The sequence below is a fragment of the Erithacus rubecula genome (genome assembly GCF_903797595.1).
Source record: "Erithacus rubecula genome assembly, chromosome: 2".
NCBI lineage: Eukaryota > Metazoa > Chordata > Aves > Passeriformes > Muscicapidae > Erithacus > Erithacus rubecula.
In genome coordinates, this window is record NC_136685.1 from 108,680,015 (window position 1) to 108,707,488 (window position 27,474).

The following is a 27,474-nucleotide window of genomic DNA, read 5'->3' on the forward strand; positions in this document are numbered from 1 at the left end:
TGAAGAGCTCTACAAACTTAAAAGCACAACCTCAATTAAGCCCATCTTCATCTGGAAAAAAAATTAGCAACTGAAAGCTGAATATATTAGATAATGCACACTTGCAGGAGAGCATTCTCTTAGCAAAAAATTCTTGATAACCAACCTAAAGCTGGCCTTCGAGTTGCTCGATGCTAATTTTGTTTGAAACTGTTTAACTAACTCTGAATAGATATCCATATTCAACAAAGACATAATTAATGGCAACCTTTTCTTCTGCTTAGAAGACATCATAACAAGCAGAAAAGTACAAAAAGATTTTTATAGTAACTAATTTAAGGACAAAGGGTTGACCTCTAGCATTTCATTAAATAAACGGAGCGAATGAAAGAAGAGTGACAGTATTCATCCTTGTTCAATTCAAGCAGCCAATTTCAAAATGCAAATCATAATCTGCAGATGTTGGAGCCTGATATATTTTTTTAAAATATCATTTGTTCAATTTAAGAACATCAGACATTTGAATTTTAAATTATTAAAAAAAAAAAAAAAAAAAAAAAAAAAAAAAAGAATCAAACCCAATTCCCGGCTCCAGGTTTCGGCTCAGCGTGACTGCACGCTCGGGTCTGCCGGGGCTCCCCTCCCTCCCCACCTCCCCAGCCATTCATTTTAGACATTATTCCCAAAACCTTTTAATGGAGAAGTTCTGCTAAGCCTGCCATTATTCCTGATTAGCACAGCCCGGGGATGGCTGAGAGCAGCTCTGAGCGCGGCCGGGCCAGCGGCTCCATCCTCCCTCCCTGCCCGCGGGCACCGTGGCCAGGCTGTGCCCAGGGGACAGATCCTGCTGGATGCGCTGCCAGGGGGCTGCTGTGGCACAGGGAAAAGTGTCCTGGCTCCAGAACCACGGGCAGCAGAGCTGGGGACAGCAGCGGGAACCCCAAACCTCCGGATTTTCCTTCCAGGGACGAGGCGCGGTGGGAAAAGAGATTTTGGCTGGACCGGGGATGATCTGCAGTCCTCTGGCAGGGGAGGGATGAAGTCTCAGCCCGGCTGGACTCTCGGCTTGCTCCACAGGGCTCTGGGGAAGTCAAACATGTGCCAAGGCACAGGGGGCAGCCCCAGCTCAGAGGGCACCGCGCACCGTGCCGGGTACACATCCACAGGTGTCCGCAGCAGTTCCTGCCTCATTCCCTTCAATGCCCTTTCACCTTTGTCCCCCGGGCACAGGAAGGCCAGCAGTGACGTTAAGGGACACTTCCATTGTGCCCAAGGATGCATTGCCACACCCGACACAACGGAGGCACAAGTTCCTCCCTTCCTGTTCTACAGCAGGATAACCCACGGGGCCTGGCACTGCTGGGCCTGGACACGCGTGGCTTCTCCCAGGAAATGGCTTTAGGAAGTGCTTTTGGGGAAGCATGAGGTTTTTAAATGTATTTAATTTATCAGCCGTTGAACTACACAGAAGTTTCTGGCCTCACTGAACTGGGTGCAGTGGACCAACACCGACACCTCCTCAGCGAGCAATTCCCTTCCTTCCTTCATAAATGGGAAAGACCCCGTGTTCCCACCACACTTAGTTACTGCCAAGTTACAGCGAAGCACAACCTCTGCAGAGGCACGTGCATTAATTAAATTGCTGCTGATTAGGGCCCGGCAGCACGAGGAGAGGGACTGACAGAGAGCAGCAGAGCCACCTCGGAGACACCAAGCTCAGTTCTGTGCCCAGCCCTTCCCGGAGGGCAGGAGCTGGCGCTGGGCACGGGCAGGAGGAAGGGCCAGCCCTCCTACACAAACAGACCCTGCAGCTGTCGAGGGGTGAAATAAATGACTTCCGGAGGTTGCGGAGAATAAATGAATCCATTCAGGCACCAGTGAAGGGGACATTGTTTTCCCCCCCCTCTCGAAAAAAAGAAAAAAAAAAAAAAAAAAAGATCCCTCCCCAACAACCTATATATTAAGGTATCAATGAACAACAAATCCATTCAGTTATGACACAGGAAATCTAAAGCAGAATGGGCTGCAAAACAAACTCGATTTATCTGCGCCACACACGCAAAAAGGGAAAAAAAAATGCCTCTTGTTGGCTGCTCTGGCAGGGCTGGGTCTCCTCTCGAGGATTCCAGCCACACACGGAGTGTTTTCTGCCGCTGCTTCAGCGGTGGGTGCGAACTTCTGAGATTAAGATTGTTCCCTTAGGTTTATCCTCTTCAGGGACAACGTGTGCACAATACGCCTTTGGAGCGTATTTAAAGCCAGGCTGCAGATGCACATAATCTCCATCCTCCTGCACCACAGACAGGAGACGTGGAGGGTTTTTTTTTTTAAAAAAAAAAAAAAAGGAAAGGAATTACTCATTCAAAGAGAAACCGAGTTTTCACTGTGGAAACCTTCATTTTTCTATTAGAAAAGAAGCAGCAGAGATGGAAATGCAGCTCGAGCCGGGCCTGATTTCTCAGAAGGCAGCATCTCCCTCCTCTCCCAGCTCTCAACAGCAGCCTTGAGCCCACCCAGGGGACCCCATCTGCTCAAGGGCATGTCTGAGCCTTTGGGGACACCCCCGACCCCGGAAAGGACAGAGGGACAGAGGGACAGGACCCTCCCCGCCCTCGGCAGCGCTGCCCTGAGCCCACCGCCCTTGGCTGCCCAGCACTACAGACCCGAAACGTGGCCGAGGAACAAAGCCCATCCTCCTCTTATTTCCCAAACATTTATGCTTAGCTGTTTTCCCCAAGTAACGTTAAAAAAAAAAAAAATCTCTTAAAAACGAGTGCAGCGGGTCAATCCTGCTGTAGAAACGGAATTGGTACCCAGCTGCAAGGAGCGCTCGGCGTGCAGGGGAATAATCCAAAAGGTTTTAATTAGGGAAAGCAGCAATAAATGAAGGAATATGAGCTTGGATGAGAACACTTGAACGTATAAATAACCGGGACAGACGAGACGCGGCTGTGCTTGGAGGGGAGATCCTCCTCCTGCCAGGGAGCCCCAAAACAAGGCAGGGACAGCGTGTCCCCTCTGCAGGAGCAGCATTAATGCGGAGCACATCCCCGACCCCTTCCGTCAGCCGGTGACTTCCTCCGCGTCCCGGACAGCTGCACGCCTGTCTGTCTGTCTGTCTGTCTGAGTGTCCGTGTGGCTGCGGCGGTGCCGGGCTCCGGAGGGGTCCCCGGCAGGGCGCGGGGCTCCCGGCCGCTCCTTGGGAAGCAAGTCACGCTCCCGCGACAACTGCTCCTCTGTGCCTGTTTGAACTGTCCCTCCCAATTAGCAGTAATAAGGGACTCTGTAAAGATGAGCAAACACAGCGCATTCATTAGCCCCGGCGGCCCCCGCCCTCCCTCCTGGCAGCCCCGGGAGATCCCCAGGGCACCGCTCCCGAGGATGCCGAGCGCATCTCGCCCGGCCGGCAAAAGGCAAATTAATGGCGAGCCGCTCCAAGAGTTTGCCCGAAATTATTTTATTCTGCCCAAGAATTGATTGCTCCCGGCCGGGAAATATGTCCAAATCAATACGCCGAAGCTCAGGGCAAAAAAGACATGCTCTAGCCCCATTTATTTATCCACTTTTTTGAGGAATGGCACATAATTTACCGGGCCGGAATTGCTAAACCTTTCCAGAGCGAGGACTAATGACCAGCTGTGGGAAAGCGATGCCTCCCATCCATCTCCCAGCGAGTCACGAGTCCCCACCCGCCGGTGATGACCTTGGGTGACAGAACGTGCCCGGGGCCATCCTTGCCAGGCAGATGGATGCCGAATTGAAGCGTGTGGGCCGAGGCACCCACCAAAGGAAATGCTCTTGCACCTCTCCAGAAGGATGCTGGTGCTCCACGCGGGTGACATGTGCCCCATTTGCCACCGCTCTGCACGCTCCACGGGCCCTGGATTTTCCAGGGCATTAAACCCTCTCTCCCCTCGGAGGGCTCGGCGCAGCTGTCACGCTGCTGGCGGGGGTGGGCGGCAGTGACACCATCAGTGTAACCATCAGTGACACCATCAGTGACACCATCAGTGTCACTCCCGAGCCGCTGGCGGGTGAAGGACGAGGTGGCCCCAGCACCGGCAGCACCGAGGGGCAGCTCCAGCAGCCACAGGGCCTCCAGGAAAGGAGACAGGAAACTCAAACCTTTCTGCTCACCATCGGCAAGCCAACGTCCTCATGTCAAACAGAGACATCAAGCAGCGGAGCACGGCAAAAATCCAAACCCAGGGTTGCTGCTTCCCCTTGGGCAAACCCCTTCCCACCTGGGCCGCTCCAGAATTATCTGAGGGCATCGTGTCTCCAAGATTGGAACAGAGACGCCTTGGCCTCATCCAATAGCTAGGGTGGGAAAAGGAGCCCAAGGAAAGAGCTCTGTCACAGGGGCTTCTTCTAGACTGGAACAACATTCAGAGTGGGAGCATCCGTGAAAAGGGATCATTCATAGCCAACTTGTGAGCGCCGGGTAGGGGGAAAAAAAATACTCAGCCCAGGAAACAACACGGTCTTTATTTTCCAGCCTGAGCCCGCAGCACCCTGGTGGGTGGGGCAGGGAGGGTGGGGGGCTCAGCTCAGTCCCCTGCGCAGCCTGGGACAGCAGCAGCCGGGGACACAGGGCAGGGACATTCCTCCTCACAACAGGCACAAATCCCCCCGTGGGGCAGCACGGCAAACGAGTTTTATTACTCGATAAAATATTGGAAACAAAATGAATGGTTTTGTCAACCACTATATCTCCTCAAATAATAATGCACCGGCTTACCAAGAAAAACAGCCGACATTCATATTCTATGGCAAAGGTTTATTTGGGCTCCCGGAGGAGAGGGGAACGGGCGTCGCAATTCGGAATTCAGATACTGTATGGGAATACAGTAACTATAGTTCTCAGAGGGTTTGTGCAAATGCCAGCAAAACAAACCCCAAATCAAATTTATTAGCTGCTGGAGATCTCTAACAATCTTACACAGTGACTGATGAAGCCGTCGGGGAATTCCTTTCAACATTAAGTGATTTAAAGCCCCTACAGAAACTTCATTGTCTGTTCCAAGACAGAAAGAGTTCCTCGGTGCCCAGCTCTGCTCCATCTGGGTGATCCTGCCGGTGTGTGCTCCCTTTTATCCAGAAACACCTGAGGGGAGGAAGGTGAAGGTGAAGGCAGAGCACCCACGCCAGGCCAGCTCCCCCAGAAGCACTTTGAAAAGCAAACCCAGAAATGCACAGCTCTAATTGCCAGGGTTTTTGTCATGCACGCTCATCACTGGGTCGTTTGCATTTCAGCTGCTGAAATATCAGGGGGATGTTATTTAATCAATCACAAAGTCCTAAGTGAGAGAATATTTTTTGATTGTCCCTGCTTGTTTCTAAACACCTCACAAACCCGCCAGCCAGTTCTTCATTTCAATTAGGGCAATGCTGATCGTTAGCTAACTAATAAGGACCAATTTTCTGTCACAACTATTTCCTAATTAAATTCAAAACAGAGATTTCTAACCCAGATGGTCAGCGATGCTACAGATTTGTTTAAATTTGGTATCACAGTAACAAACTACTAATTAGGGTTTGTAAATACACCAATTCCCTTATGACTTAGTTGTTAGTAATGCATACAACCGGTTTATTAAAGCACTAATTGTGTCTGGCTTTACTTGGGCCTAACACATAATCCACTTATCACATACTGGTACCAACTCATTTTGAAGGGATTATGAATGAAATCATAAATGAGGTCTCGCATCCCTTTCCCTGTATGCTTAATAAAGGTTTGGTGTCATATTTAGATGACAAATTCAGATTTTTCTGCCTCCGACGGCGAGCTGGCGCTCCTCTCCAAAGGCTGGTTAAAGAAAGAAGTTTCTGCCTCAGCTCCACTGGGCAGCCAATGGTCCCAGCAGCCAAGCTCCTCCAGAGGAGCTCTGGAGTTTCCCAGAAAAAGGATGGAATTCTTTATTTCCCATTGGAGCCAAGCTGGGCCCATCCATGGGGCTGGCACCGTCCCTTTGCCTGGAGACCCTCAGGAGCCTGGACCACCTCCCTGCAGAGGGATGGAGGGCACCCAACCTGCCTTCCCCGCTGGGAATGACCTCTGGGAAAGACCCTGCGTTTTTGGGAAGGCTTTGTCCCCAGGAGCAACACCCCAGAGCCGGGGCGTGGACTCCCCTCGCTGCCGCGGCTCCATCGAGAGCGCACAAAGTAGGAAATAAATGATAGATAGCTGTGAATTGCAAGGTTATGTAAACACGGAGGGGCTTCCAGAAGAATCCTATTAAACCATAAAAGAAAAGCATGGATGGTTTATCACATCACTAAGACCCAAGAATGCATTAATAAATAGAAGAATAGATAACGAACCGTGGAGTACAAGGCTAAACTATCCGCTATTGTGAGGATCCTGTGACAGTAGAAACAATGAGGGGGAAGAAAAAAGCTTTGTTGGTCTGTCACCAGAACCTTGTAGTGTATCTTTTATAGCCCATTTTTAATGAATTCACAGCACCTATCAGTTATTCTCTGCCCAAATCCCTCATTTTCCTCCCTCTTGAATGCAAATTCCCATGCTGCACTCTGCCTTCACCATGACTTCCCCCGTTAAACTCGGGGCTTCTCTGGCTTTCAATGGCCTTTCAGCCACGGCCAGAACAGGTTTCTGCTTTCATATTTCCAAAGGGTTTTCAGGATGGCAACAAAAGTGGGGTTTAATGCAAAGCAGGAGTACCTCTGAGCCTTGCTGCAGCCTTTGCTCTTTCTGTGACAGGAGGGTGAATGTGCAGACAGGTCTGATTCAGCCCAGAGTGATGATGCCCAGACGTGCCTGCAAGGAAAAAACAAAACAAAACAAAACAAAACAAAACAAAACAAACCACATGAAAGCTGCTGCTCCTCTTGCTGTTTTCCAGCCCTCTGCAAATAACGCTGAGAATTGTTGGAGGGGACTTCATATTAATCCCGGAGATAGTACCCTCTTTGTAGACACTGCTGAGACTCACTAACAGTTTATTTTCACTGCTCTGAGGGGGTTTTTATCATTAAATAAGGAACCGGGATGCATTTACTGTAGATTACTTTTATTTTTACTGCAGAGTCGTTAGGTACAGAGCGCTGAGGAGACAGGGCTGACCACGCCGGGCTCTGCAGTAAAAAGCCTCGCAGCAGAATCCAGAATCCCGATTGATTTCCACATAAAAAAAAGGCAGAAAAGTGCTAAAGACGGGGAATGTGGCACAGCACGATGGATGCCCAGAATTCCAGAGCTCCGAGAAAGCTGCACTGGGCCCAGTTTGAGGCTCACACTGGGAGCTCTCCTGCCTCCTCAGTGCTCACATCCCCAGCGGATGCTGCAGGTAGGCAGGAGGAGCCAGACAGCAGCTGCCTTTCCTCACTGGGAATTTAAATTCCGAGAAAAGGGAATTAAAGAGAGCTGGCCGAACCCCAAGCAGCAGGCAGGAATCCGGATTTGCCTTTTTCTAGACTTTGAGTCCCAGCAGCTCGTGGTGCCTGTCCCATCCCTGCGAGCTGTGGGGGTCCTGCAGGACAGCCACACCACAGGGTCCCTTGTCCCCAGGGACAGGACAGGGGCCACCTCCCCTCTCCTTCACTGGGCACAGGCACTGCCGCCCTCCCTCCCCTGAGGCTGGAGCCTCTCCTGGCCAGGGAGGAGCAGAGAGCAGGCGGCTGCTCTCCCAGGAACACACTTCAGGCCCGTGAGGAGTACAGCCGAGTGCTCAACAGGCTCTGGAAATAAGTGGAAGTCAAATAAGTTTGCCACTCTTTGTCCCCCTTTCAATATCTAGCTTTGATCAAAATCCTTGGATACTCAAGTGGTTGTTGACTTAATGTAGTAATGAGACATAGCCTTAAGTGAGGCCATTTCCGTGCCCATTCAGGCTCTCTGAGAGCAAGGGATGCAGGAGGAAAAGCCTCTCCTGGTCTCCGGGAGCTGCAGCAGAGCCCGGAGCAGAGCCTGGAGAGGCAGCAGGAAGGCTTGCTGCCCACAGGCACACTTCACACCCTGTTTGTGCAGCACATCCTCGCTGGAATGGTGCTGTGGGACACCACGAAAACACCTCTGAAAGCTGCAGCAGGTGGCCTGGGCACCAGAAACCACTGTCACCACTGCCTCCTCCTGGAGAGCAGCGGGGAAAGGGGTGGCACCATCCCAAGGAGACACGGGCTGGGTGATCCTAAAGGCCCTTTCCAGCCTAAAGGGTTCTGCCATTCCCTGGGCAGGCTGTGGACCTGAGGGAAGAGCCCAGGAGCACCGAGAAAAGTAAAAAAAATTCTCCAAGTGACGGGGAGCAGCTCAGCCAATTAGGATTTTAATTCCCCTCGTTATGCACGGCCAGTCAATAAATTCTGCAGCAAGCAGCTGCTCTAATTCTTAAGCCCATTAAGCCCTAGATCTGATAGGCGGGCGGGAGGGGCTGCCGGGGGGCACAGACGGCGCTCCTCGAGATATGAAACATTTCCTCTCGTGCATCTGGGTCACCCCAGCCAGCCCCACTCCGAACGGGGTTTGATGGAGAATTCATATAAATGTCCTGCCAGAGACACCCACCCCACATATGGAGAGAATAAAGAGGGGACTGCAGCAGGCGACAGAGCTGGAGATGGAGCGACAAGATTTGGGGCTCTGAAACGGAGGGAGATGGTGCCCAAGAGCTGGGCAAACAGCCAGGAGGGTGGAAAAGCAGAGATGCAGGGAGGAAGAAAGCTCGGGGAGCCAGGAGAGGCTGGAGCAGGGCAGGAGCCACAAGGACAGTTCCTGGAGAGCAGGGGCAGATGGCTGGAGGGGAGGGATCCCCCCCACTGCAGAGATGAAAGGAGCGGAGAAAAGGGAACACGCTGCGAGGGGAAAAGCCTTTGGCAGCCAAGAGGGGTTTGCTTGTTAATTGGCAACAAGCGAGCACATTAATTACAAAGTTACTGGACGGTCAGGAAAAACATTGGCAGCGGAGCCATTCGCATTCCGGCGGAGACTGAGCAGAGGCTGCTCTAGGAATGCTGCCCGTGCCCACCCACATCCAGCTCTGGGCACCCCGAGGCCTGCGAGATCCGAGATTAGGGACAAATTCCTCCCTGGGAGGGTGGTGAGGCAGCAGCACGGTTTTCCCATAAAAGCTCTGTGTGTTTATTGCAACTCCTGCAAACAGCGCTAATAAGTTTGCTAATAACGGCACAGATCAGTGGCTGCTGCTGGCAAATTAATTAGGAGCAGCATCACTGTGCTCTGATGAGTTGCCATCCTTCCACCTTGTAATTTTGTCACCAGCTCATGTTTCAAACGCCACTAGAAGCCCACTCGAGCAAGCCCATCCAGAAGGGGGGAACCTGCAGCGCTGAGCACATGCTCAGAACTGAGAGAAAAGGGCTTTAAAACCTTCCCAGCTCGTCAAGGCCAGTTTATTCAAGGTAATTAATCTGCTGTTCCCAGAGCATTATGTGTTTCCTGCACAAACCAGCTGACAGCACGAGGCTGCTCCTCCAAAAACAGAGGCTCAGGGATCAGCCCTTCCCCTCCCAAAACACGGGTTCAGCTGGAAATTCACCATTACGTGGATTGGCTTTGCCTGCTGGGGTTTGAACTCCAGGCTCTCAGTCTCCTCACAACTGTGAGCACCAGGAATTAAGTGGAAGTTTGAATTCCAAATATCACTGAACACTGCAAATCCAAGGAATGCACCTCAAAGGCCTGTGGAGCCAGTACTCCAGATCTAGAGCTGCAGCCCTCACCTCAGCTGTGACAGCAGCACAGAAATCTTTCTGTCACTTCTGATCGTCCACGTTAATAATTAAGCAGGAAATGGGGTTCCCGGGGATCACTAGCATTAATTATTCTGCAATGCCCCGCCCCTGAGGAAAAACCAAAGATGCTGTGACACAACCCAGCGATGCACCGAGTACCTGCCTGCAGCAGGGAGAGGATTTTGGAACCAAAACACCCGTCTGAGGTGCAGGCAGCAAACCCTGCTAGGACAGTTCAGGTGCAATCCCCGGGCACAGCTACATCAAACGGAGATCAAAAGCAACAATAGTCCGTAATCAAGGAGATCTGCATAATAGTTTTCCTGAAGGATGTTTGTGCAGGTGAGCGAGGAGTAAGGCATTGTTTCATCAAATGGTAATTTCCTTCTATCTCCGACAATGAATCCCATTTGCTGGCCGGGGTATAATTCAATTAAAGGGGAGAACCCGACGCCAGGGAATGAAATCTATCGGTTTCACTGCGACGCTGCAAATCACACCAAGCACAAAAATGGCATTTGGTCCTGACATCATGATTTATTTCCTACTCAGTATCTTATAATTCTTACAAGATAAGCCAAGACGAGAAATTATCACGTGTGCGTGGGGGTGCCTGATCCTCTTTATTTTCCCTTCCCAACCGCAGGACTGTGCGTTTCAGCCTTATCTTTGAAGAGGCCAGTAAAGTAAATGGAAATATTTTACAGATTCCAAGCAGCCCTTGCTCTGCCACGGGACCAGACGACCCCAGTGCTTCTCTTGCCCCCAAAGCCCACAGCCCGCTTTGCTCAGGAGGGCAGAGAGGAGGGAACGCTGTGCTCCGTGGGGAGCTCTCTCCCCTCTCCCACCCCAGGGGGAGTCCCCAGTGCTGGGGAGTGACAGGGAAAGGCGCTCAGCTGTCCTGCCTGGGTGAGGCCCCGGCAAGGAGCCCTGCCAAGGGACACTGCCCCTGTCCCTGCCCCTGCCCAGCCCACCTCGCCTGCCCACATTCTTCTCCCCTCCCTTGGCAGCAGCCTGTAAGGGCACCTCGGCTCGTCTCCTTGGCCACCAGCAGGAATGCCCGGGCAGGGGGATGTGCTGTGGTGCCTCGGGGAGGGTGTCAGGACCCCCTGATCCACGGACAATCTGTGGATTCATTGGCAGCTCAGCCCGTGCCACAGGCGCCCTTTGCACGGCAAAGCCGGGGGGAAGCTGTTGGCAGCATTGCCAGACACACTTGGCTTCCTTCAGAGAGACTTTTTAGCTAATTGACCCTCCTCCTCCTCCTAATTTGCTTTCAGGATCTTAAAATCTTCCCCCTCTCACCACCAAGGGGAGCATCTTTTCCTCTCCTTGCCCACACTCCAAATTCCTGAGCGCAGGTAAACAGACATTCACTCCAGCCTGTCAGCAGGCAAGGAGAGCTAATTAAAGTATTTGTAGCACTGCTGGATGGCATTGCAATCCTCTGCAGCTGGATCAGAAAGCTGTCTGGCCAAAAACAAGCGGTATTTGAATTTATCATATGTTTCTTTATGCAGTTTACCCCTTCACCACCCCTCCCCGTGACTTTCCATCACAGCAGTGTCCCCACTCCACGGCAGTCTCTTCCACAGACCTTCCAGGAGGGCTGGGTGTCCACACAGATCTGACCTCCTGGAGAAGGCAGTTTTCTCCCAGTGCCATAACAAGTTTGCTAACAATGCTGTGCTGGGGGAGGCTGCAGCAGAGCAAAAGCCACCCCAACACGAGCTGGAGGAGCAGATGGGTGACAGCACCTCGTGCTTTGCTCTTCACCTGTTACCTGCCCGTGCTTTTCCCTCCGCACCGAGTCACTCCAAGTTTCACCCCTGAACCAAAAGTTAATCTGAGTTTGAGAACAAAAGCAGTGCTGCTTGTCCTTGCACGCCAAGGACTATGACTATTGAAAGGGCTCCTCATTATCGGCTTGTCACCGTGTCTGCTTTAATCTCCTCTCCTCTGCTCCCTGCTCCCTCCCGCCGGGGATGCTCCGGGCCAGCCCTGCTGGGCAGAGGAGAAGCTCCCACCAAAAATAATCCCGGTATCCAAACCCCGTCACCAGCTGCTCTTTGACACCAACAGCCCGGGCAGCCCCAGCAGTGTTCGTGGAGCTCAGGTTTCCCTTTCCACGGAATCTGTTACCCACAGAATAAGGCAAAGCCCACACACAGCCATTCTTAAGCCACCCTGAGCGTTTGGGGAGCGGGGGCACCGATGTCACACACGGCAGCAGCTGGTGACAGCCCAGCGCTGTCACATCAGTCAGCGCTGCAGCAGACGAGCATTATTTGCCCATCAGCCCTGAAAGCCATCACCACGACCTGGGAAAGAGACGGGAGACAGGGAACACGCGGCTTGGATGGAGCCACAGCGAGCATCATTATCAGCTCGTTCTTGGAGCCGGCGGCGGCGAATTCAGCGTTATCAGCCGGCCGGCACGGGGGAATCTCGGCGCGGCCATTATCCGAGAGCAAACCGGTTCTGTAGTTTGCAAAATTAATAGTATTTAGCCCGCTAGTTTCCGTAGTAACCGGCCCGCCATCCCTCCCTGCCTGCCCGTGGCAAGGTCTCTGAAGCATTTCACATAGTACTTATCCATTTTCTTGCTCTCACCTCGCTCTCACCTTTACTTTCAGCGCAGAACGCAACACAATCCACCGCCACTAAAGACTAGGCTGAGAGTCAGATTAAAATTATCCCTGTTTGCCCTGACCTCTTTTCTCTGCAGGTGAGAGTGTCCCCATTCAGCAGCTAAATGAAGCAGAAATGATGGAGTGTTTGTTTTCCCTGACTTTTCCTCAGCTTGCCAGTAAATTTACAGCCACGAATATGAAGTGTTAATTTAATGTTCCCACTGAGCATCTCATTGTCAACAAAGGCTTCAAACCCTACGAGAGGAAAAGGTTAGCTCATGCAGAAAATGACCCTTATGGCTTGATTGCCTTCTGGTCCAGACTCGCGGCGAGCAGAAAGCGGAGGGCTTTGACTCGCAGCTTAATGCATTTGATGGCGATAAATGGGAGCTCTCTGCCTCGGCGCAGGGACGGAATCACCTGTAATGCTCACTTATTTGTCTGCGGCCCCAAAGGGAAGCGGCCCCCGTCGCCCTCCTCCCCCAAAACTAATTTGACAGAGCCGAAAAGTTAAACCCTTCATTATCCCCCCCCCTCCGCAACTTCAGCGGAAGGGGTTTGCTGGCTGCAGATTACAACAGGACAAATTAGCGGTGGCGTGAAGCATGAAATTGCTTTCTTCACCTGGTGCTTCAAAAGTTTGAGGCCTCAGCTCTGGTGACGTGCAAAAAAAAAAAAAAAAAAAATTCTTCCAGGGAGAAGAAGTCACAGAAAGAAAGAATGTTAAGGTTTAAATAATCAAAACCTTCTGTGGCAGAGTTCTACTTGCAGAAGGCTGCACTACCAGCAGATTTAGTTACTTTGTCTGGCAAAAGGAGCTCAATACTTACAGAACTAACTCACAGACTATTGGAGCACGAGCAAGAGCCACCGTTAGTGCCACACTAACCCTGCTCGGCATCTTTAGGAGAAAAAAAGAAACCCTAATGGTGGTGTGGAACAGGTTAAAGAGACTCAAATATCAGATTTTATTTTTCTTGCAGCTAAAACGGAACCTGGAAGCAAGGTGGAAATTACAACACACACTAACACACACACGGGGGGACTGTCCACTGGGGAATCAATGGAACAATAACCCAAACATCCCAACCCCAGCCAGAAGCTATTGACTCAACACCCACAAAAGTGATTTCCACAAGCTCTTCTGGAAGCCCAGCACCAGACAGGATGAATTTGGGTGAAACCCTTTTTTTGCACTGCTGGCATCTGGACTTCCAAAGCCTATTCAGAGTCAGAGGTACAGGTAGAAGAAGCAGTGGGAACTGAATTCCGCTCCCTGCAGCACGAAGGAAGCGTGCAGGGTGTCCCCACGAGGAGCAGGAGTGTGTGCAGAGGGATGGCTGCTCCCAATGTTTTATTCAGCCAGGCTGGAGCCTTTGGGAGCCATTTGCCTCTCACATTGTCAGTTAACAGGAGTCATTCTGAAAGCAGCAATTCAGCTGCTACAGTCCTTTCCTAACAGCATTTTTCAGCCTGCAATTTGGATGATAGGAAAATTACAACCCTGCTGCACTATATTATGTGATATAAATGTTATTGCAATTAAGCCGATGAGGAGAAACCCCAGAAAACAAAGATGTGGCGTTGCTGCTTCCTCCTCGTTCTCTCCCCTGAAGTCGAGCAGTTGTGGAAGGGCAGTGCAGGGAAGGAAGGAGCAGTTCCATGGGCTGGAGGGGCTGCAGCAGAGTGGGAGCACTCTGGGACACGCTGGGATTCCAGCCAGCTCCTGACAAGTGATTTCCCTACGGCACACACCAGGAGAGCTGCTCTGAGGAACGAGCTGCGGCCAAAAGCATCCAGACATCCTTCTGGAGGTGGAACAGGACAGGTTAGGCCACTCTGGAGGGGATTTCCCACCAATTCCAGAGATTCCTCACATCCTCAGCACCCACCCACAGGTTCCGTCTCCGGCACCTTCCCCGCCAAACCTCAGCAAATGTTTACTGACAGCAAACGGCTTCACTGCTTCTGAAGAGAAAAAAACCGAAGCAGAACAGGAGTCCTAGCACTCATCATTTACTCCAAGGTGCCGTAACCAGGTAGAAACTTGTCTTTTATATGCTGAACTGTGTCCATGAAAACGCATTATCTTTAAGTGGGCACTGGAGGAACCCCACTCAACATTGACTTCTTCATGCCATCGCTAACACTGGATACTTCAATCACTGGAAGGTTTAAGTGGAGATTAGCAGAGACCTCACCTGCATCTCTCTCCGGCAGTTCAGCATGTTTTGGGCGCTCTCTGCAGCAGCAAAGCTCCTGAAAGGCAAAGCCCCGAGCAATCTGCAGGACAAGCCCCCACCCTGCACTAAATCAGAGCCCAGGAAGGCAGTTATTTCTTCCTTTTTGGTCCTTTTTTGGGCTCCCAGGTCTGGATGCTTCTTTGAGCATCCCCCTGAGCATCAGAGAGCTGCGGGAAACCCTGGCTCACGTTATTTGGGATGGAGACCCTCCAAATCCCTCACTGGCAGGAAAGCTGGGATGCTCCCCATGCTCAGCCCCCGAGCAGGACCCTGCTGTCTGGCTGGGCTCTCCCAGCCCCCCGGGACCCCTCCTGTCCTGCCAGGGGACAGGCAGCGCAGTCCCTAATGGGCGGCCGCGATGTGCCGCCGCGTCCGGCTGATTAGCGGCGGGTGATCCGAAATGTCAGACCATTATCCACATGCCCTCCTAATCAGGGCCTGCCTGGCGGTAAGTGGGGAAGGTGATGCTCCAAAGGCAGAGAGGAAATCAGCCTGAATTACTGCAGCAAGCCAGCAAAGCCCTTTGTTCCCGCCGGCCGGCTCGTGTCCTCGCAAGGCGATCTGCAATATCCGAAGATTTTTCGCCTCCTGTCCCAGTTACCTGCACACCCACCCTGCTGGGTGAACTGGGAGGGTTTCATCCCCTCCAGGAGGGTCCGGGGGACTGGGACAGAGCTGCTCCCAGCGCTGTGAGCAGTGCAGCAAACACCTGGCACAGGGACACGCAGCTCCTGCCCACGCGAGCTCTGCCCACCCCTGAAAACACTCCTGGCCCAAACCAGACCTAAGGATGCTGCGTTCAGCTGCCGTCTGGGAAAAGGTTAATTTGAAACATTTCCATGCTCCGGGCCCGTGGCACAGCAGGGAATAATCGCCCCAGCTCAAGCTCAGAGCAAGGCTCAGATACAGGGGAAAATGAAACAAGGATAAGAGCAAGAAACTGTTAAATGTCGAAAATATTTTTGCTGCCGGTTCAACAACAAAGTCTGGAGGAGATAAGTCTGTGTGTGTACTAATGTTATATAAAAAAGTGATTATTCAGCCCTGGGAACAGAGCTATTGATTCCAGTAACAAAGGGCACTATATACACTGCAGTGGGCTTGCTCTTTTTAGCCTGGGAAAATTGATTTTCTTAAACTTTCCCTTGAACCTGCGGTAGGGTTTAATCCGAACCTAAAGGAGCCTTTTAAGAACTGCCATAAATTAAAATTATATCTCTTCATTTGGCACATTTTGGGTTCCTGCTGTTCCAGCAGAAGCGCTGGAGGAAGAGGTGGGAGGAAGCGATAACAGCATTTTGTGACAGAGTCCCTGCTGCACATGTTTGTGTCCACACAGCAGAAATGACACACAAACACCCAAATGTTTGTTTCCACGGGTCAGAAACAACATGTGAGCACCGAGGCACAACCACTGAGATGTTTATTTACACACATGGGAAACAACATGTGAGCATTGAAATGTTTACACGCATTGGAAACGACGTGTGAACATTGAGGCGCAAATACGGAAACGTTTATTTATACGCATGAGAAATAATATGTGAATATTGAAATATTTACAAAAAATTACAAAAAAATTGGAATAACTTGTGAACATTGTAAGTAAGCTAAGCAAAGCCTAAGATGTGGAGGTGTCACCCCAGCCCATCCCTGTGTCACTGGGTGCCCTGGAGGTGTCACCCCAGCCCGTCCCAGTGTCACTGGGTGCATGGAGGTGTCACCCCAGCCCATCCCAGTGTCACTGGGTGCATGGAGGTGTCACCCCAGCCCATCCCAGTGTCAGTGGGTGCATGGAGGTGTCACCCCAGCCCATCCCAGTGCCACTGGGTGCATGGAGGTGTCACCCCAGCCCATCCCAGTGTCAGTGGGTGCATGGAGGTGTCACCCCAGCCCATCCCAGTGCCACTGGGTGCATGGAGGTGTCACCCCAGCCCGTCCCAGTGTCACTGGGTGTCCTGGAGGTGTCACCCCAGCCCATCCCTGTGTCACTGGGTGCATGGAGGTGTCACCCCAGCCCATCCCAGTGTCACTGGGTGCCCTGGAGGTGTCACCCCAGCCCATCCCAGTGCCACTGGGTGCATGGAGGTGTCACCCCAGCCCATCCCAGTGCCACTGGTGCCCTGGGCTGTTTACAGCTCTCTCACACCGTCCCCTTTGTGGCCCCACTGAAAACCCGCAGTGTGCACACACCACTGTGCATTTACACTGTTGTTTTTCCCCTCAGCCAGGCAGTAAATGACCTTTTATTCCAACAACAATTCCTAAAACAGAACCAAAAAGCAGCCCCTGGTCAGATGTGTGCAGGGTTTGTTATTTAAGCAGCAGCCAGGCTGTGTGCTATGCAAACAAACCCCACGCTCTGTTCTCCCAACCTCCTGCTGACTTTGCAACTAATTTTGTTAGCGAGGAGAACACACTGAGCCGACATCAATGCAGCAAAGAGCCCGAGACGTTTGTTCATAACTTTGTAACAAACATTGATCAATCGATTTTCGCCGCCGTCGGGAGGGAAAAGCCCGCAAACAAAACAAAACGCATATGGGGAGATTTTTTTTTTTCATGGCACAAAGGGCAATTAGGCACCCAACCTTCCAGTGAAATGAGATTCCTTACAGTTCTCCGTGCTTTTAAGTCTTCTCCTTATGCTCAGTGGAAGCAGAATCTGCTGCCAAGCCTCCAAAGGATGGATAAAACCAGCCGCAGGCAGGGGAAGGTTGGTGGGCTTGGTGCAGCATTTCTGAGCACAGCAGAACAAGGAGAGGTGAAGGTCCTGGCAGGGTGAAGGACACCCTGTCTTGTGTACGGGGAAAACTCCAGGGAGCTCTCAGAAATAACTGCAGCAGGAGCGTGTGGCTGTGCTCAGAGGCAGCTCCAGGGCACAGCTCACCAAAACTTCACCTGTTTCAGCCAAGCTCCAGCCCCCAGACTGGACATTGCATCTCCATGCCCAGCACCCTGTTCCTCAGCACCTGCAGCACAGCCTGGGGATGCTGCAAGGACACAAACCCAGCCTAAGGGCAGCTCCCTTAGGAGGGACTCTGAACCTGGAGATCCAAACAGCTCTGACCCCGCAGGACCCAGGGAATGCACAAAAGAGGCCAGGGCTGCCAGACACAGCTCCAGGGAAAGCAGCATCTTGGCTTCAGGCACTGCAGCAGCCCGTGGATGGAGAAGGAAGATGAAGCACAGTTCCAAAGTTTACTCCTGCAGCCTGACTAACAGCTCACAACACTTCTTGGCAGGCAGCTCTGACCTTGTTTTTGCTTTGCAAACAGCCTGGGGTTTCACTGCCACAGACGAGCCCCTGCTCATTAGCAGGTCCCCAGCAGGGAAATGCCAGGGGTGATTCCAGCACTGCCTGGCTGCTCCCTGCTCAGCACAGGGCTGGGAAGGCAGTGGCTGCCCAGACTGTGTGACATTTACTGCTCCCTGGGAGCTGCTGAGCCAGACAGCCCCTGGCTGTCAATCTCCTGCTCTGCATCTCTGGGGGCTGTGGGAGCCCCTCACAGCAGCGTCCCCTCCCAGCCCTGCCCCTCTCTCTGCCCACCTGGTTCCACACAAACCACCGGGACAGCTGCCACACAGCAGGCACTGGGCAGGGTTTTCCAGCTGCCCTTGAGGAAATGAGCTCTCCTACACTCATGAGCACTCATAGTTTTTATAAAAGAGCACAGCCTAGAAGATTTCAGGTGGTGGCAAAGAGGAATGGTTTGCCCAGATTGAGCAGAGGAGTTCTCACATCCTGCAGTGCTCACAGGCTCAGCCCAGCCCAGCAGCCTCTCCTGGGCTGGCACAGGATGATCTGGGTGGCACAGGCCAGGCTTTGGCAGCCCTGGGGCACAGACAGAGGCTGGCCTGCACAAGCTGCCTTCTGCCCTGCTGCTATTTACTCACAGCTACAGATGCTGGCCCGACAAAGAGCTACAGACAGACGGACAGAAGGGCAGCAGTGTTGGGGCACAGACACTGCCGGCTCTATTCTGCAGGGAAGCTCCTCTCACTCCCCCCAGCCCTGCCATCCCTGTGGGAGTCATCTGGGCTGCTGGAGCTCGCCTTCCTCTTGCTTTTCCTCTTCTGCTGTTTGTCCCTGCGCTGAACAGAGCCCTTATCAACACACAGAAAAACCAATTGTTTCAAATCCAGGGGCTGAGAGCTCGGGGATGCACTGGCAGCCTGCAGCTTTGCCTGCCCCTCTGAGGCAAGGTCCTGGCTTTGCACAGGAAAAAAAAAAAAATAACACACCTAAATGGGTTTTTGGGACACACCACCTTGCATTTCAAAGCTTCGTGACTACACACAAAAATGTTTGAACAGCAAAATGAAAACATTTTGAAAAACAAAAGGGAATGGTCAGAGGGGCAGAAGCACCTGCAGGAGGTGCCCAGAGCTGGGTGTGGGCTCACACTCCATGTCCCCTCATCCATGTCCCCTCATCCATGTCCCCCCGTGGCCACTGTGATGCCTCAAGCACCGTGCAAGCTGGAGAAGGGATTCCAATTTTTACACAGTTGCTTTTTTTAAGCTTCTGGTGTGAAGCAAAGTTCAGATCCTTCACAACTGGTAGGAAAAAAGATATTATTGCCTGGAACCATGCCCAGAAAAACTCAAAGTCTGGCTTGCTGCTGCCTGTGCTGGCTGCCAGGCCCTGGTGCTCTGCTGTGATGCCATCTGGTGCCTGCAGGCAGAAGAGCCAGGGCTTCTCCTGGGCAGAGTTTGGGACAGCTCAGGGGCAATCAGCAGTACCAGGCAGGAACTGACAGCGTTTGTTCTGCTGCAGGATTGACTGTGTCCTTGCACTGCAGCAGAGTGTCTGAATGCCTCAGGCTGGGCCAAGAGGAGAGCACGGCTGAGAGCCACACTCAGTCCTGCTGCTGCCTCCCTGGATGGGGATTTGCAGAGCTTTATATCCCTGGATGGGGATTTGCAGTGTTTCCCTAGATGGGGATTTGCAGTGTTTCCCTGGATGAGGATGTGCAGAGTTGTGTTTCCCTGGATGAGGATTTGCAGTGTTTCCCTGGATGAGGATTTGCAGTGTATCCCTGGATGAGGATTTGCAGTGCTGCTCTGAACAGGGATTTGCAGTGTATCCCTGAACAGGGATTTGCAGTGTATCCCTGGATGAGGATTTGCAGTGCTGCTCTGAACAGGGATTTGCAGTGTATCCCTGAACAGGGATTTGCAGTGTTTCCCTGGATGAGGATTTGCAGTGCTGCCCTGAACAGGGATTTGCAGTGTATCCCTGAACAGGGATTTGCAGTGCTGCTCTGAACAGGGATTTGCAGTGTATCCCTGAACAGGGATTTGCAGTGCTGCCCTGAACAGGGATTTGCAGTGTATCCCTGAACAGGGATTTGCAGTGTTTCCCTGGATGAGGATTTGCAGTGTATCCTGAGCAGGGATTTTCAGTGCTGCCCTGCAGGTGTCCCAGCTGCTGAGGGCTGTCCTGGCACAGCACACAGCCCCAGAGTGCCCTGCCACCCCACAGCCACACACCAGCAGCCCTGAAGGGGCTGTGAAGAGCTTTTCTGCAGAGCAAATCAAGGAGCTGACTGCATAAAGGAAAGCAGGGAGCCAAGTACCCTCCATCCCTCGGAGCAGTGACACTGATATGAGGTAGGTGTGCTTTGGGGACCTGACAAAACAGCTTTGTGCAGGGTGTTCCTCGGGCTGTGGCTGCTGCAGGAGCATCCCTGGGGATCACCTGCCACTGGGCTCACACTGGATTAAAGCAGTTTTTCATCACCAGCACACGATTGCTTGGACAGCACACCCAGCTCCTGCTGTACCAGACATTCATTCCTTCCCCCTCCACGCCCTGCAAACATTTCCCACCGCTGGGTTCCTCCCAGGGAAAGTGAGGAGAGGGGTGGCTGGAGCTGGAGAGTGATGCTGGATGCTCAGGAACCAAAAGAGATCCCCAGGGAGGAAAGGGGAAACACGAGGTGAGATGTTTTCCAAACAATCCACAGGGAGCCTCTGAGCCCAAAGCAAACACACAAACTTGCTGGGGGTATCCACCAGCACGAAACAATGGAGGAGGAGGAGATGCTCACCCCTGCAGATTCTTGTTTCCAGTGCCAGGAAAACAAATGTGCATTTTTGTAAATGGAAAAGGTGCTTGAAATTCCAGCCTGGGAAGTGCTGAGCATCTTTATTTCTTTGTGAACATTGCCACCTTGTGGCTTTCCTCCTGCTGCAGAGGAGGCTGCAGGCAACTAAATCAGGCAACTAAAGAATTTTACACGGAAAAAATATAAATAATTAATTAACCCCCCCCCAGCAACTCCATCTTCTGCATTTCTCCCGTCCCTCTGCTAATTCCTGGGGAAGTTAAACAGGTATGGTAGCTGCATAATTATTTGTTTGCAGAGGAGGCTGACACTGGTTTGCAGAGTACAGACAACCATGTAATTCCTCTGTAGCTACATGGTAATTATTGCACTATTATAGAGTAATTAAACATGCAAATAAGCACTAAACCAAGGGGTCTGTATGGCTGCTGCCAACAGAAGGACAGAAAATCAATAGCAAATCAAATTATAGTGTGCTGCAGGGTGCCAGCTATAGCAGGTAGTTAAGAGTATCATCTTTTACACTGCAAGCTATTTTTGTAGCTTTTCTGTCTGCACAAGTGCCTGATGACCCAGGAGAGATCTAATTCTGCAAGTTCTCTCTGTGGGTTAATCACTTTGCCATCCCTTTCCTGAGCATGGGAACAAACCCATCACCCCTTCTGGGACTGGCACAAACCCTCCAGAGAAGAGTTCAGAGCTCTGTTTGAGCACAACCTCACCCTAAAATTAAGGGGGTGTGCGTGAAAGAGAACTCACAACACACACTGGGACAGAGCAGCTCCTTCCCCAAGTAAACCAGGTGTGGTTTTACTCCAAGTTTACACCCAAACCCATGAGCCAGGCAGGCTCAGAAGGATCTACAGCTTTGACACCCTTTCCTGGGGGTGGCTCCTGCAGGGGTCACAGGGATCTGTGCCTTGTCATGCTCCCTGAAAGGAATCCCTGCCCCAAAATAGCAGCTCCCTTGGCTTAGTCAGCACCTCCCACTGCAGAAGCATCCCTGCTATGCCCTGTTGTGGGCAGTGAGGTGGCTCTTGCACCAGTCCAAGGTGCACAAACCCAGCTGGCACGGGCTGTGGCACTGCATTTTCTGTACCTGGACACAGGTGCCAGGCTTTTCCAGCCATGGAAAACATTTGACAAAGACAAACAAAGGCCATGAACCATCCATGCCAAAATACTGCAGTTCCCACCTGTCCCTTTGCAGCAGGGCTCAATCCCACACCTGAGGCTCCATGCCAGGGGAGCCTGCATCAGCAGAAACCCCAGCACCATTTATTTATACAGGTTTATTCCCAGTGACCAGCTGGAACACAGACTTTTATTGGGACCAGACAGATTACCTGTGAGATGCATGGCAAGGCTCTGACTCTGCATGGTTCAAAGCAGGCTCTCATTACCTTTAATTCATATATTTGTTAAGGCAGCATCCACAATCCCAGCCACTGTTACCTTCCTTTGCTCTGCCCCTTCACTTAGCAACCAGTCTGGGTGCTGCCAGCATTATTCTTGGCCTGCCAAGGAAACTATTTCTGTCCCCTGGATTTCATTTCCTAGCAGAGTTTAATTTATATTTTGGTGCTTTCTGGTTGTCATGCAAAGCCTCCTTCCCCTGCAGCCTCCTGCTGCCTCTCTGCAGATCCCAGCCTCCATCCCTGGCTTGCTGAGGATCACTCACTCCTCAGCCTGTGTGCCAAAAATAGCCCTTTTCCTGAATTCACCCTCTGGCATCCCAAAGGAGACTTCTCAGGAGAAAGGAGATTTCCTGCCTGTGGCCTGAGGACAAGCCCATGCAGCTGGAGCTCCCTGCAGAGGGAGCAGGCTCTCCATCCCATCCCAGCTCACAGGGATGGGGGTGGGAATCCTGCCACCAGAGCTGCTGCAGCCCTTGGCAGCTCCTCCAGGGCAGCCTGCTCTGTGCATGGGACTGAAAACACACCTGGTTTACTTGGGGAAGGAGCTGCTCTGTCCCAGTGTGTGTTGTGAGCTCTCTTTCATGCACACCCCCCTAATTTTGGGATGAGGTTGTGCTCAAACAGAGCTCTGAACTCTTCTCTGGAGGGTTTGTGCCAGTCCCAGAAGGGGTGATGGGTTTGTTCCCATGCTCAGGAAAGGGATGGCAAAGTGATTAACCCACAGAGAGAACTTGACCCCACTGGCCCCAGATTCCCTCCCTCAGCACTGCTGGCACAGGGCTCATCTGCAGCCTGGAAATCACCTTCCCACACTGCTAAACCTTTCTGGAATACTGGCCAAGCAGCGCTGGGAGCAAGAGCTCTGTGCCAAGGGGCTGGAGGGGTCAGAGCACCCCAGTGCTCCTGCTCACACCAGAAAGGGGAGCTCCTTTTCTGCCTCCCCCCTGGGCAATGGGAATTGCAGAGCAGGGGGAGCTGCAGCCTGAATAATTTGTCAGATACTGAACTGGAACTGAGGATAAGAATCGTGCTTTTTGTACAGAAAATTGAAAATGAAATAGTGCCTAGAACTGCAGCTATTACACAGCACATTATCTTGGAGGGCTTTGGTGTAATTTAGATAAAACAGCGTATCTCTGATTTCAGAAATGTCAACATCATTCTAAATGTACATGTGGTTTTCCAGCCCTTTCCTGTGCAGACTCAGAACTCCACCAGCCTCTCTCTCCTGTGCTCTCCATTTTCTTTCTAAATTGGCAAATGAGTATTCCATCTTTCAAAATTTCAGGTGCATTGTTATGTGTGGGAAAAGTGCATGTTGAGAGATGGCCCTGAATGGCTCCATTATGGATCTCATCAGCCCTGACACACTTTCTGAAATAAAATCCATGCATTTGGATGAAAGAGAAAAAATTAATACCAGCACAAGGATGAACTGTTTCACTTCCCTCCTGAGCCCCTGGTATTCATGCTGCACTTCATCCCTGGGGCTCTGCAGCTTTTCTTCAAACCTCCTTCAACCACAACACAGACAATTCCACTCAGGCACACAAATCCCCCCCTCCTCTTTTTTTTTTTTTTAAATTTTTTTATGTTTGTGGTGGCCCAGGTTGCCTGCAGAGGCTGTGCAGGCTCCATCCTTGGATAAATTCAGGCATGTCCCAGGGCACCTGCTGGCACCACCCTCCCTGTGGGCTCCTGTTTCTTGTGAGTTCATGGGAAAATGTGCACAACCAGCATCGATTTTATCTGTTTCTTGCCATCTCCAGCCTCTGGTCAGGTTTCAGGAGTGTCTCACTGGCTGCCCAACGCTCTCAGCAGTGTACAGCATGAATAAATCAAGACATTTCTAATTAGATTAAGGCTGATAAAAATACACAATGAATTGCCATTCTTCTTTTTCCCAAAGCCAAACACTCTGTGAGACAAATTGCCATCTAAGCCTGCAGCTTAGCCTGCAGCAACTCCCCACATTGAGCCTTGCCACTTGCCACTTGCCACTTGTGCTGTGGACACTCCTGGGCACCTTCACTCCTGACTCTACACACACAGAATCAACCCAGGGAATGTTTATAGGGATGCAAGTCTGCAGCTTCAATTTACAAGTTCATTATCAGTGTCCCTGCAAAGATCAGTTTTTTTTTTTTTTTTTTTAATTGGAGCCCCTAATTAGCAATGAATTCTCATTATTTTTCATTGAAATCCCAAAGCAGCTTTGGCACATTCTCTTTGTTCTCTCGAAGACAGGGAAGTGGAGAAGCTGAGGGAGATAAAGACAGAGCTGGTGATGTCCTGGGGGGTGTTTTCTCCTCCAGCCATTCCTGCACTTCAGTTTGGAGCTTTTCCTTGCTGTTTGCAATTTGAAGTGTGTGTGTCCATGAAGAAACACTGCCAGGAGTGTCCCTGGGATGAGGGGACACAGGGACATCTGGGGAAGGAGTCAGCTCTTGGTGTCTGCTCCAAACCCAGAGATGCTTCAGGCTCTGGGCAAATTCTGCTTGTTTTTTGCCAGAGGGATGGATAATCATCACACTGTTTCCACAGTCCTTCTACAAATTATTTTGATAATAAGGGACCTCCTGTGACATTAAGTACATTTTAATTACAGCATTGTCTGTAATGCATATATCTAATTGCAAATAATTATTTTATCATATTTTGTCTGTAGGCCTGTGAGATGCATCAGATATTATCTTCTGACTCAGTGGTACAGGTTAATTAAAATTTCTCTTTTAATACCGTTTCAAAGCTAACCACATAATTTCATCTGAACACCAGCTGTGTCGGTAAAAAAAAAATTATTTTTTATTATTTTTCCTGGTGCTTGCCCGTGGAGGAAAACCCGAGTCTTTCCTGCAGGCTGTAATTACTGCACTGCTTTCCTCAGCCCTTCATTTGCACAGGAAGAAAAGGAAGAGGAATGTGTGAAGCATCAGTGGCCAGCGGTTGCTTTGTGTGTCACTGGTTCATTTCCAAGGATTTTTTTTTTTTTTTTTTTGTTCTCCTTCCCGTGTGCAAAAAGCATTTGAGATCTTCTCTTCAGGAGGAGAGCTGAAGATGCCACACAGCCTGGTTTGTCAGAATAAACTGCACCCAGGGCTGGGACAACCAGGGTGGTAACAAAGCTCAGCTCAAAGGTGAACCCAGTCATTCTGAGTGATAAAGAGCCAGCACAAGATGAGAGAAAAATGAAAGTATATAAATGGAAGTATGAATATAATGCTGTGTCAAAAAAAAAAAAAAAAAAAAAAAAAAAAAAAAAAAAAAAAAAAAAAAAGTGACCCTTTGCTCAGCCCAGGAGAGCCGGCAGGGACAGGGTTAACAGTGTCCCCAGAGGGGACAGGGCCAGAGGTGCAGCTGCCAGGAGGAAACTGCTCCTCCGAGAGCAGCGGTGACCTTTCCTCCGGGAGGGGGTGAGGTAAACAGCACTGATCAGGGTCCTGAGAGCAGCACTGCTCTATCCCTGCGAGGAGCAGGGAGGCACTGAGGCCATTTCCCCATTTTTGCAGCAGCTGGAACATCTCCTCATGGAAAGATCTGGGGCAGAGCAGCAGGTTATGGGCTTGCACAACATTCCAGAAAGCTCCTTGTGCAGTTCAGCCTTTGGCAAGGCGCTCTGAGCTCTCCTGGGTGGGATGATATTTTTACTCCCTGAAATTTCCACATCCTCCATGCTGTTTCCTTTTGGAAGGTATCAGGGGACGTGCAATCCCTGCTCTTTCTATTTTGGATTTTTTTTTCCATCCACAGACATAAATCCCTCCCTTTCCCCCTCTGCACAGTTGGAGAAGGAAATCTGACAGGGTTTTTTGACAGTGGATTTCTCCTGTCTATCATTTTTACTATAGGAATGACATCTGACTGCCTCATGTGCTGCAACGGGTGGAATTTTTCCACCAGGTTTTTCCTAAATAAAACTCCCAGAACAAGGGACAGTGAGAACTCCTTTGGTTGCCAAATGAGAAGAGCCAATTCCAAATGCAGGAACGAGCAGCTCAGGTGTCTTAATGGATGTGTTGGACCAGGGAGATGTTCAAGAACACACAAAACCAACTTTCTGCACACGGTTTGAAGCATTTGCTTCCAAGGACAGAAAGCCAGCGCTAAGGAAAGCATTACCTCACCTGCAGGCTGTTCAGGAGGCAAATCTCCCGTGTTTACTTTTCTTTCCTGGGCTCAGGATAAAGCGTTATATTGACACAAGCAAGCGGAGAAGTTCCGTAATTCAATCTCGGCCATTAAAATTTCAGGAAAAGCAACCCTGCCTGTTGGTCGGGTCCGGCGAAATTCAGGTGGCGGCCGGTGTCAGGTTTCCAAACCCCGGTTAGAAAGGGAGGGAGGGAGGAAAGGCATGAGCTGTGCCTGTTAATAATTCAGGCAGTTCTATTTCGGAGCGGCAAAATGCGCCGCCTCACCTGCGCTGCTGCGGGAGCAGCCCCGGGCAAGGGCAGCCCTTCCCCTGCCCGGTGGGGGCTTGGATGGGCTGGGACAGCCCCCCCAGAATTTTGGGTGCTGGTCTTGTCCCCCTGGGTTTTCCCCAGGGAATAGTCTGTGCTGCTGTTGTCACCTCCCCCGGGACAGCGCTGCCACAAGGGATTTTAGGTCAGATCCTGAAGGATGACCAAATCTCTTTCAGGAAATTGTTCTGCCTTAAGCACGGGCTTTCGGAAATGCATCATCGGACTTTTCTGGGAAACTGCAGAAGTTGCATTGTCCGAAAACACGAGTCACAAGCGGCTGTCGTGCAAGTCACTGCTGCAGCTTTGCTGGCGCTCCCTGGCTCCTGCCAGCTCCCACTGAATCATTTGAAAAGCATCATCTGATGATGTTTGAGCTCAAAGGGACGGCAAGGACTGTCCTAGGGCGCTGTGCTTCCAGGCAGGCACCTCTGTTCCCTGGAGCTTTCCACAGGCAGAACCTCCAGCACGCCTCAAACCAGCTATCAGAAATCAGAGCAGCTGCAGCACCGCAGCTCCTTTTTGGACAAAGCACAACATGGCAAAAACACGGGACAGGCAGAAACTGCCAGAAGGGACGAGCTGGAAGCTGCTAGTTTGTAAATGAATTAAAAGGAAAGGAAGGAAAATAAACAAGAGCGAGCCAAAATTTCAGCCCTGTGCTTCCTCAGCCAACAGCAGAAATTGATTAGTGGTGATGGAAGGGGAGAACAAGAATATCCCAATTCACTCTCCTCAGGAAACTGCTGATGCTGGAATCACACAAAATTTGGGACAACTGTTCCAGAATGAGAACTGCTCTGGAAAGAAAGTGTGTGTCATGCTGTGATGGGAATATTGTACAACAGGAATTAGCTGTGATGGGAATGGTACACAACAGGAATTACCTGTGATGGGAATGGTGCTACAGGAATTACCTGTGATGGGAATGGGGTACAACAGGAATTACCTGT